Raw genomic sequence first — 7,849 nt, 5'->3', positions numbered from 1 at the left:
GCTTAAACCTCATGATTTAGCATCAATTACATGGTGGTTGTTTAATTCAAAGAAGTCATGCATTTTCATTCCAAATTACTTACTTAGAATGCAAGAAAGTGCATAAAACCTAATAAAAACAAAGAAAAAGGCTAGTGAAACTAGGCTAAGATGACTTGTCATCAATTCTCCTAGTTAAGTATGTTGATTCTTGAACACAACTACTTTATGAGTCTTGGCTGTAGCCCTAAGCACTTTGTTTTCCAGTATTACCACCGGATACTTAAATGCCACAGACACATAACTGGGTGAACCTTTTTAGATTGTGACTCAGCTTTGCTAGAGTCCCCAATTAGAGGTGTCCAGGGTTCTTAAGCACACTCTTCTTTTTGCTTTGGACCTCGACTTTAACCGCTCAGTCTCAAGTTTTAACTTGACACCTTCACGCCACAAGCACATGGTTAGGGACAGCTTGGTTTAGCCGCTTAGGCCAGGATTTTATTACTGTGGGCCCTCCTATCCACTGATGCTCAAAGCCTTGGATCCTTTTTATCACCCTTGCCTTTTGGTTTAAAGGGGTACTGGCTTTTTCTACTTGCTTTTTTTCTTCTTTTTTTTTTTGCAAGCTTTTCACTGCTTTTTCTTACTTCAAGAATCAATTTTATGATTTTTCAGATCATCAAATAACATTTCTCCTTTTCCTTTCATTCTTTCAAGAGCCAACAATTTTAACATTCATGAATCAACAAATTCAAAAATATGCACTGTTCACGCATTCATTCAGAAAAACAATAGCATTGCCACCACATCAAAATAATTAAACTGTTTTAAAATTTGAAATTCATGCACTTCTTTTTCTTTTTCAATTAAAAACATTTTTCATTTAAGAAAGGTGATGGATTCATTTTCATAGCTTTAAGGTATAGACACTTAGACACTAATGATCATGTAATAAAGACACAAACATAAATAAACATAAAGCACAAGTTTCGAAAAACAGGAAATAAAGAACAAGAAAATTAAAGAACGGGTCCACCTTAGTGATGGCGGCTTGTTCTTCCTCTTGAAGATCTTATGGAGTGCTTGAGCTCCTCAATGTCTCTTCCTTGCCTTTGTTGCTCCTCTCTCATGGTTCTTTGATCTTCTCTAATTTCATGGAGGAGGATGGAATGCTCTTGGTGCTCCACCCTTAGTTGTCCCATGTTGGAACTTAATTCTCCTAGGGAGGTGTTGATTTGCTCCCAATAGTTTTGTGGAGGAAGATGCATCCCTTGAGGCATCTCAGGGATTTCATGATGAGGAATTTCCTCATGCTCTTAATGAGGTTCTCTTGTTTTCTCCATCCTTTTCTTAGTGATGGGTTTGTCCTCATCAATGAGAATGTCTCCCTCTATGTCAATTCCAACCAAATTGCAAAGGTGACAAATGAGATGAGGGAAGGCTAACCTTGCCAAAGGAGAGGACATATCCGCCACCTTGTAGAGTTCTTGGGATATAACCTCATGAACTTCCACTTTCTCTCCAATCATGATGCTATGTATCATGATAGCCCGGTCTATAGTAGCTTCGGACCAGTTGCTAGTGGGAATAATTGAGCGTTGGATGAACTCCAACCATCCCCTAGCCACGGGCTTGAGGTCATGCCTTCTTAGTTGAATCGGCTTCCCTCTTGAATCTCTCTTCCATTGAGCGCCCTCTTCACATATGTCTATGAGGACTTGGTCCAACCTTTGATCAAAGTTGACCCTTCTAGTGTAGTGGTGTGCATCTCCTTGCATCATGGGCAAGTTGAATGCCAACCTTACATTTTCCGGACTAAAATCCAAGTATTTCCCTCGGACCATTGTAAGCCAATTCTTAGGGTTCGGGTTCACACTTTGATCATGGTTCTTGGTGATCCATGCATTGGCATAGAACTCTTGAACCATTAAGATTCCGACTTGTTGAATGGGGTTGGTGAGAACTTCCCAACCTCTTCTTCGGATCTCATGTCGGATCTCCGGATATTCGCCCCTTTTTGAGCTTAAAAGGGACCTCGGGGATCACTTTCTTCTTGGCCACAACTTCATAGAAGTGGTCTTGATGCACCCTTGAGAGGAATCTCTCCATCTCCCATGACTCGGAGGTGAAAGCTTTTGCCTTCCCTTTCCGCTTTCTCGAGGTTTCTCTAGCCTTTGGTGCCATAAATGGTTATGAAAAAACAAAAAGCTTTAGCTTTTACCATACCAAACTTAGAAGGTTTCTCGTCCTCGAGCAAAAGAAGAAAGAAGAGAGTAGAAGAAGAAGAAATAGAGGAGATAGAATGGGCTTTGTGTTTCAGCCAAGGGGGAGAAGTGGTGTTTAGGTTGTGTGAAAATGGAGGAGTGAAGATGGGTTTATATAGGAGTGAGAGGGGTGTGTATGGTTCGGCCATTATGGGTGGGTTTGGGAGGGAAAATGGTTTGAATTTGGATGGTGAGGTAGGTGGGGTTTTATGAAGGATGGATGTGAGTGGTGAGGAGAATGGTGGGATTTGATAGATGAAGGTTTTTGGGGAAGAGGTATTGAGGTGATTGGTGAATGGGTGAAGAAGAGAGAGAGTGGTGGGGTAGGTGGGGATCCTGTGGGGTCCACAGATCCTGAGGTGTCAAGGATATCTCATCCCTACACCAAGTGGCGTGCAAAACGCCCCTTTCTGCCAATCCTGGCGTTAAACGCCAGGCTACTGCCCATTTCTGGCGTTTAACGCCAGCTTCTTGCCCATTCCTGGCATTAAACGCCAGTCTGGTGCCCTTTTCTGGCGTTAAACGCCCATAATGGTGCCAGACTGGGTGTTTAACGCCCATTCTGCTACCTTTACTGGCGTTTAAATGCCAGTAGATTTCTCCTCCAGGGTGTTCTATTTTTCATTCTGTTTTTCACTTTTTTTTGCTTTTTTAATTGTTTTTGTGACTTCACATGATCATCAACCTATAGAAAACATAAAATAACAATAGAAAATAGAAATTTAACATAGATAAGTAAAAATTGGGTTGCCTCCCAACAAGTGCTTCTTTAATGTCAATAGCTTGACAGTGGTTCTCATGGAGCCTCACAGATGTTCAGAGCAATGTTGGAACCTCCCAACACCAAACTAAGAGTTTGAATGTGGAGGTTCAACACCAAACTTAAAGTTTGGTTGTGGCCTCCCAACACCAAACTTAGAGTTTAACTGTGGGGGCTCTGTTTGACTCTGTATTGAGAGAAGCTCTTCAAGCTTCCTCTCCATGGTTACAGAGGGATATCCTTGAGCTTTAAACATAAGGGAGTCTTCATTCACTTGAATGATCAATTCTCCTCTGTCAACATCAATCACAGCTTTTGCTGTGGCTAGGAAGGGTCTGCCAAGGATGATGGATTCATCCATACACTTCCCAGTCTTTAGGACTATGAAATCAGCAGGGATGTAGTGGTCTTCAACCTTCACCAAGACATCCTTTACAAGTCCATAAGCCTATTTCTTTGAATTGTCTGCCATCTCTAGTGAGATTTTTGCAGCTTGTACCTCAATGATCCCTAGCTTCTCCATTACAGATAGAGGCATAAGGTTTATGCTTGACCCTAGGTCACACAGAGTCTTCTCAATGGTCATGGTGCCTATGGTACAAGGGATTGAGAACTTTCCAGGGTCCTGTCTCTTTTGAGGTAATCTCTTCCTAGTCAAGTCATCCAGTTCTTTGATGAGCAATGGAGGTTCATCCTCCCAAGTCTCATTACCAAATAGCTCGGAATTTAGCAATGGAGGTTCATCCTCCCAACTTACTCTTCAGAAACATCTTCATCCTCTTCAGAGGAAGAATATTCATCAGAGCTCATGAACGGCAGAAGTAGATTTAATGGAATCTCTATGGTCTCAGTATGAGCCTCAGATTTCCATGGTTCCTCAGTAGGGAACTCCATGGAGGTCAGTGCGCGTCCATTGAGGTCTTCCTCAGTGGGAATCACTGCCTCTTCCTCCTCTCCATGTTCGGCCATGTGAGATGTGGTTATGGCCTTACACTCTCTTTTTGGATTCTCTTCTGTATTGCTAGGGAAAGTGCTAGGAGGGAGTTCAGTAATTTTCTTACTCAGCTGACCCAATTGTGCCTCCAAATTTCTAATTGAGGACTTTGTTTCAGTCATGAAACTTTGAGTGGTTTTGATTAGATCAGAGACAATGGTTGTTAAGTCAGAGGGGTTTTGCTTAGAATTCTCTGTCTGTTGCTGAGAAGATGATAGAAAAGGCTTGCTATTGCTAAACCTATTTCTTCCACCATTATTGTTGTTGAAACCTTGTTGAGGTCTCTGTTGATTCTTCCATGAGAGATTTGGATGATTTCTCCATGAAGGATTATAGGTGTTTCCATAGGATTCTCCCATGTAATTCACCTCTTCCATTGCTGGGTTCTCAGGATCATAAGCTTCTTCTTTAGAGGAAGCTTCCTTAGTACTGCCTGTTGCTGCTTGCATTCCAGAAAAACTCTGAGAAATCATATTGACTTGTTGGGTCAATATTTTATTCTGAGCCAATATGGCATTCAGAGTATCAATCTCAAGAACTCCTTTCTTCTGAGTTGACCCATTATTCACAGGATTCCTTTCATAGGTGTACATGAATTGGTTATTTGCAACCATTTCAATGAGTTCTTGAGCTTCTGCATGCGTTTTCTTAAGATGAAGAGATCCTTCAGCAGAGCTATCCAATGACATCTTGGATAGTTCAGACAGACCATCATAGAAGATTCCTATGATGCTCCATTCTGAAAGCATGTCAGAAGGGCACCTTCTGATCAATTGCTTGTATCTCTCCCAAGCTTCATAGAGGGACTCACCATCCTTCTGTCTAAAGGTTTGGACTTCCACTCTAAGCTTGCTCAATTTTTGAGGTGGAAAGAACTTTGCCAAGAAGGCATTGACTAGCTTTTCCCAAGAGTTCAGGCTTTCCTTAGGTTGTGAATCCAACCATGTTCTAGCTCTGTCTCTTACAGCAAAAGGAAAAAGCATAAGTCTGTAGACTTCAGGGTCAACCCCATTGGTCTTGACAGTGTCACAGATTTGCAAGAACTCAGCTAAAAACTGATGAGGATCTTCCAATGGAAGTTCATGAAACTTGCAATTCTGTTGCATTAGAGAAACTAATTGACGCTTAAGCTCAAAGTTGTTTGCTCCAATGGAAGGGATAGAGTTGCTTCTCCCATAGAAATCAGGAGTAGGTGCAATAAAGTCATCAAGCACCTTCCTTGCATTGTTGGCATTGTTGTTGTTTTCGGCTGCCATGGTTTCTTCTTTGAAGAGTTCTGTTAGGCCCTCTAAAGAGAATTGTTCTTTAGCTTCTCTTAGCTTTCTCTTCAAGGTTCTTTCAGGTTCAGGATCAGCTTGAACAAGTATGCCTTTATCTTTGTTCCTGCTCATATGAAAGAGAAGAGAACAAGAAAGTAGGGAATCCTCTATGTCACAGTATAGAGATTCCTTGAGGTGTCAGAGGAAAAGAAGAATAGAAGGAGGAGGTGGAGAAGAGGGAATTCGAACTTATCAAAAGGGACAGAGTTCGAATTGCACCTTGATGAGGAGTCTTAGTCCTTTAAATAGAAGGATGTGAGAAGAGGGGAAGAATTTTCGAAAATAATTTAAAAAGATTTTGAAATAATTAAAAAGAAATTTGAAAATTTGATTGAGATTTTTGAAAACTAAGATTGGGAAAGAAATAAAGTGATTTTTGAAAAAGATTTTGAAATCAGAAATTAAAAAGATACGATTGAAAATTAATTTTGAAAAAGATGTGATTGAAAAGATATGATTGAAAATCAATTTAGAAAAAGAAAGTTTTTAAAATTAAAGTTGATTACTTGACTAACAAGAAATTAAAAGATATGATTCTAAAATTTAAAGTTTGATCCTTTCTTAATAGGCAAGTAACAACTTGAAAATTTTGAAGTAAATCTTGAATTGAAGCAAGGATTTTTGAAAATAGTAAAAAATAAATATAAAATGGAAAGAAATTGATTTTGAAAGAGATATGATTGAAAAGATATGATTTGAAAAAGATTTGATTTTGAAAAATTATGAAAACTTGAAAAAAATGTGAATTAAAAACAAAATCTTCCCTCTAGTGTCATCCTGGCGTTAAACGCCCAGAATGGTGCCCATTCTGGCATTTAACACCCAAATCTCTACCTTTTTGGGCATTAAACGCCCAGCCAGGTACCTTGGCTGGCGTTTAAATGCCAATTTTCCTTCTTCACTGGGCGTTTTGAATACCCAGCTTTTTCTGTTTGATTCCTCTGCTGAATGTTCTGAATCTTCAATTCTCTGTATTATTGACTTCAAAAGACATAGTTTTAAAAATATTTTTTGAATTTTTGATGATGGGAATCAATAAAAATGCAACTAGGATCAAATAAACAATGCATGCAAGACACCAAACTTAAAAGTTTGTATACTAAGGACTATAACAATGTAAAAATGCATGTAAGAAACAACAAAACATACAAAACAAGAGAATTTGAAGATCAAAGCAATGAAATCATCAAGAACAACTTGAAGATTAATGAAGATACATGCATGGAATTTTTGAAAAATGCAAGAAAAATAGAAACATGCAATTAACACCACACTTAAAAATTGATACTAGACTCAAACAAGAAACATAAAATATTTTTGGTTTTATGATTTTAATTTTTTTTTTTGTATTTTTTTCGAAAATTATATAGAAAAGAAAATAAAGAGAATCAAAACTTTTAATAAGAATTCCAGGAATCATGCAATGTTAGTCTAAAGCTTCAGTCTAAAAAGATTAGACATGTTTGGCCAAGCTTCAGCAGGACATTACATTCAATAGCTAAATTGATGAGAATCAATCAGCTTTTGTGATGGTGGGAACATCACCTTGAAACTCTAGAATTCATTCTTAATAATTCTGAAAAAAAAATACCTAATCTAAGCAACAAGATGAACCGTCAGTTGTCCAAACTCGAACAATCCCCGGTAACGGCGCCAAAAACTTGGTGTTGTTGCCGGACCAAACTTGGCACTGTTGTTGCCGGAAACAAATGGGAAATTATTGTTCGTTCATTCGTTCCTTCCCCGGCAACGGTGCCAAAAACTTGGTGTACAAAATTGTGATCATCAACAATGGCGCCAAAGATTTGGAGCTCTCAAACGTGAATCACACTTTGTCACAATTCCGCACAACTAACCAGCAAGTGCACTAGGTCGTCCAAGTAATAAACCTTACGTGAGTAAGGGTCGATCCCATGGAGATTGTCGGCTTGAAGCAAGCTATGGTCATCTTGTAAATCTCAGTCAGGAGGATTCAAATGGTTATGGAGTTTAAGGTGATGAAAATAAACATAAAATAAACATAAAATAAAGATAGAGATACTTATGTAATTCATTGGTGGATTTCAGATAAGCGTATGAAGATGCCTTGTTCCCCTTGAACCTCTGCTTTCCTATTGCCTTCTTCCAATCATTCATACTCCTTTCCATGGCAAGCTTTATGTTGGGCATCACCATTGTCAATGGCTACATCCTGTTCTCTCAGTGAAAATGGTCCTGATGCTCTGTCACAACATCGGCTAATCAGCTGTCGGTTCTCGATCATGTCGGAATAGGATCCATTGATCCTTTTGCGTCTGTCACACGCCCCACAATCGCGAGTTTGAAGGTCGTCACAGTCATCCCTTCCCAGATCCTACTCGGAATACCACAGACAAGGTTTAGACTTTCCGGATCTCAGGAATGGCCGCCATTAATTCTAGCCTATACCACAAAGGTTCCAATCTTAGATTAGAAACCCAAGAGATACGCATTCAAGCCATTGCTAGTAGAACAGAGGTGCTTGTCAGGCACATGTTCATAGGTGAGAATGATG

General features: G+C 39.4%; 1 non-coding gene across 1 annotated transcript; it reads left to right on the top strand.

The window, feature by feature from the left end:
* Nucleotides 1–4,740: 4,740 nt before the first annotated feature.
* Nucleotides 4,741–4,848, top strand: LOC148555716 (small nucleolar RNA R71). Its single transcript, XR_015886719.1, has one exon. It is a non-coding gene; the product is annotated as a small nucleolar RNA R71 (small nucleolar RNA).
* The last annotated feature ends 3,001 nt before the right edge of the window (nt 4,849–7,849 follow it).

This window comes from Arachis ipaensis, chromosome B6 (genome assembly GCF_059453495.1).
Source record: "Arachis ipaensis isolate K30076 ecotype BB chromosome B6, ASM5945349v1, whole genome shotgun sequence".
Taxonomy (NCBI): domain Eukaryota; kingdom Viridiplantae; phylum Streptophyta; class Magnoliopsida; order Fabales; family Fabaceae; genus Arachis; species Arachis ipaensis.
Note: the sequence above shows the minus strand (reverse complement) of the source record. Positions and strands in the feature narration are given on the sequence as shown.